The following is a 3,547-nucleotide window of genomic DNA, read 5'->3' as shown; positions in this document are numbered from 1 at the left end:
ACATCCTGGCCTCTCTGGCTCTGCCCTCACTCTGTGATGCTTAGCATGGGTCATAAAGGAGCAGAGAATTAGAGAAGGTCAGGGAAAGGCTGCATACACTGAGCTTTGTTCCCACATGTACACCCTGGCCACTTTCCTTAGCTACAGATTGGTGCTGTACTGGGCACTTGGAGTTAATTCTTGTTATTACATGTTATCTCTTCAGGAATTTTGGGTGGGGGTGGCATGCTGTGTGGGGGATATCTTGCATTTTCTACAGAACTAATTTAGCATGAACACTTCCCCATTATCAGTCTCTATTATAGAGTTCAGTATAAGTGACATATCTGCCACCCTGTTTGCTTTGTTTGATAAGAGATCCAGTGTTTTGGACCCATTGGGTGACACACAAACATACTCCTTGTATTATCCAGAGGGCCATAAAGACATCATAAGTTTTGTGGGTTGCCACTAAGATAACTAATTTACCTGGGAAATCAAGTCCCATTTCTAATTTCACTGACATTGGTTTCAATCCAGGATGACCTCCCCACCTTGATGTCAACCAGCAGCACCACTGTTCCTATCCCCCTGGCCCAGTGTATTTTTTACCTATGGTAATTAACCCTCTAGGTGTGGACAAGCTGGCAAGGTTGCTAGTGGATGTTGTGTATGGTGTGGTTGAAATGTTAGATTCTATCCAGTGTTATCTTGAATGTTTCTCTGAGTCTACCTCTATTGGGATCCAGTGCTACTGACATGAATGGCATCTCCTTGTAACTACAATAATCCCACTCCTTGCACTCCAGTATCCCCAGGGACCCTCCTATCCTCTCCTGACACACATTTGATTTGGTTGTTATAGGGTGGGAAGTTACCTCTCAGAAAACTAGAAGGTGGTTCTAGGTGCCCTGGTCTGCACATTCTCTCGGGGTTGTTTATCCCTCCGCTGTGTCTTTGGGCTCTGACAGCCTGGTCACCCTTCACTGGGTCTCAGTCAGCTCACCAACTGAGCAATGGTGTAGGCTTCTCTGTGGGGGACCTTCAGTGGCCTCCTTTCCCCCTCTTCAGCCACTCCCATTCCTTCTGGCTCACAAAGTGCAAAATACAATAGTTCTCCATGATTAAACTGTAACTTTGGAACCTTTCTAAACATCTCTCTCCAGCTCTTACTTAGTCCTCCTGGCTCCTACTAGCTCTGAACCTCCTGGGTCTACTCATATTTTACTCCTCAGCCCCATTCTGTTGTCACAGTCGGGGTTTAGATCCAGATCCCCACAGTGTTTTATTCTTCTCCTAACAGTGAGCTTCTTCCTCCAGCACTCCCCAGGTCAGTCTGCCCCGCTCTTTTCTAGTGTAGGGATTATATAGGCTTCAGCCTGACTCTTCTGGCTTCCAAGGACTGTACCTTAAAGGCACAGTCCTCAGCTTGTCACTCTCACTGTAACAGTCAGGATCCACTGCTACACCACCGCACAACCTTGGTGTCTATCAGTGTGTCCCTTATTAACTGCCTAGCCTCTTGAGATTTCAGAGGATGCCTTCACTGTGAGCTTGGGATCACAATGTTTGAAAAACATGTTGGGACCTACAGATACATCAGTACTTCCACATGAAAAAGTGGGTCATCCTGGGCACTTGCAAGCTGCTTGTTTCTAGAGCGTGGTGTTAATGGATCCCATGGATGGTACAGACTCAGTCATAGTGAAATTGGGCTGGGAGGGACCTCCAAAATAATATAATACAATCTCTGCCTCAGACAGGAACATCCCTATCCCATCCATCTGATACCAATTCACTACCTAACCTCTTATTAAAACTACTGTCAACCCTGACACAACACAAGACATCATGCTAGAACCTGATGAGTAAAGCAAGTGGAACTGTTTCAGCCAACATCCTGCTTCTCTAAAAGATTGTTAATATATGCTGAAGAGATAACAGGTAGAGGGCCACAATCCCAAGTGACTGTGGAAGGCAATATCTCCACACGCCATACTTATTTGACCATGGCGTAAAACAGCTTCCTGATGCCAATCATGATGATCTGTCTGACCCTGAACAGAAGGGCAACACCCTCTATCTAGGAACATCCTCATTTGTGTCCCATCGGGAGAATTAGCACAGCTTACTCATAATCCCCAGTCTTGGCTGCAGGAAACATCCACTTCCTCTGATGAAGACTTAAAAAAAAGACAACTCCTGACACACACAGTGGCAGGAAGGAAATCCATAATTCATTCCAGCTCCCTGTGGCAAACAGCAAAGCCCAGAAGCATGGGAAATACTCATAGTGAAGCATAGGCATCACTATGCCCAGATCAGTGGTTCCCAACCTTTTCAGTCTCAAGGCACCTCTCACTAGACTCAAGGCATCCCTTGGAAAGTACCATGTCTTAGTTTTCTGTAGAAAAAAATCAAGTGCAAACTGATAGAGCAATTTCTTATGTTGCAAAGAACTCAAAGTCCACAGCAGGGCAGAATCCCTGACTAATGTCTGTTCAACCTCTTCTTCAATACCTCCACTGATGGAAGGTCCACAACTTCATTAGAGGTCTATTCAACAGTGTAGTTGAAGGGGAAAGAGGATGGGGGGAACTTAACCAAATTTTTTTGCTCCTGAAATCAGCATTTAGTCTGCCCTCTGTACATGGTCAAAGAAATGTGGTGATTTTCATAGATTTAGACGTTAGGGCTGGAAAGGACCTCAAAGATCATCAAATACAGCCCCCTGGCTCAGGTCAGGAAGTCAGCTAGGGTCATAGAATCATAGAAGTCGGGTTGGAAGGGACCTTGCAGATCTTCAGGTCCGACCCCCTGCCTGGGCAGGAAGAAAACTGGGCTCAAATGACCCCAGCCAGGTAGGCATCAAGCAGCTTCTTAAAGACTTCCAGGGTAGGAGGCAGCACCACTTCCCTTGGAAGTTGGTTCCAGATCCTAGCCGCCCTGACTGTGAAGTAGTTCTTATGGATGTCTAATCTAAACCTACTCTCCAACAACTTGTGGCCGTTATTCCTTGTTATCCCGGGGGGCGCTAGGGGAAACAAGGTCGCCCCCAAACCCTTCTGGTCCCCCCTAGTGAGTTTATAGACAGTCACCACATCCCCCCTCAGCCTTCTCTTGTGAAGGCTGAACAGTTTCAGGTCCCGTAGCCTCTCATTGTAGGGTCTGCCCTGCAGTCCCCGGATCATGCGGGTGGCCCTCCTCTGGGCCCTCTCAATGTTGTCCACATCCCTCTTGAAGTGGGGTGCCCAGAACTGGATGCAGTACTCCAGCTGTGGCCTGACCAGTGTCATAAAGAGGGGGAGGATCACCTCCTTGGCCCTACTTGAGATGCACCTGTGGATGCACGATAAGGTCTGGTTAGTCCTGCTGACTGTGAGCTCACATTGTTGGCCCATGTTCATCTTGAAGTCAATGATGACTCCTAGATCCCTTTCTGCCTCCGTGCTCTCAGGAAGGGAGTTTCCCATCTTATAAGTGTGCTGCTGGTTACTACTGCCCAAGTGCAGCACCCTGCACTTGTCAGTATTGAAACGCATCCTGTTTTTGTTAGCCCACCCCTGCA

This window comes from Alligator sinensis, unplaced genomic scaffold (genome assembly GCF_000455745.1).
Source record: "Alligator sinensis unplaced genomic scaffold, ASM45574v1 scaffold1378_1, whole genome shotgun sequence".
Lineage (NCBI taxonomy): Eukaryota > Metazoa > Chordata > Crocodylia > Alligatoridae > Alligator > Alligator sinensis.
The sequence above is the reverse complement of the archived record's forward strand: the minus strand, read 5'-3'. Positions refer to the sequence as shown.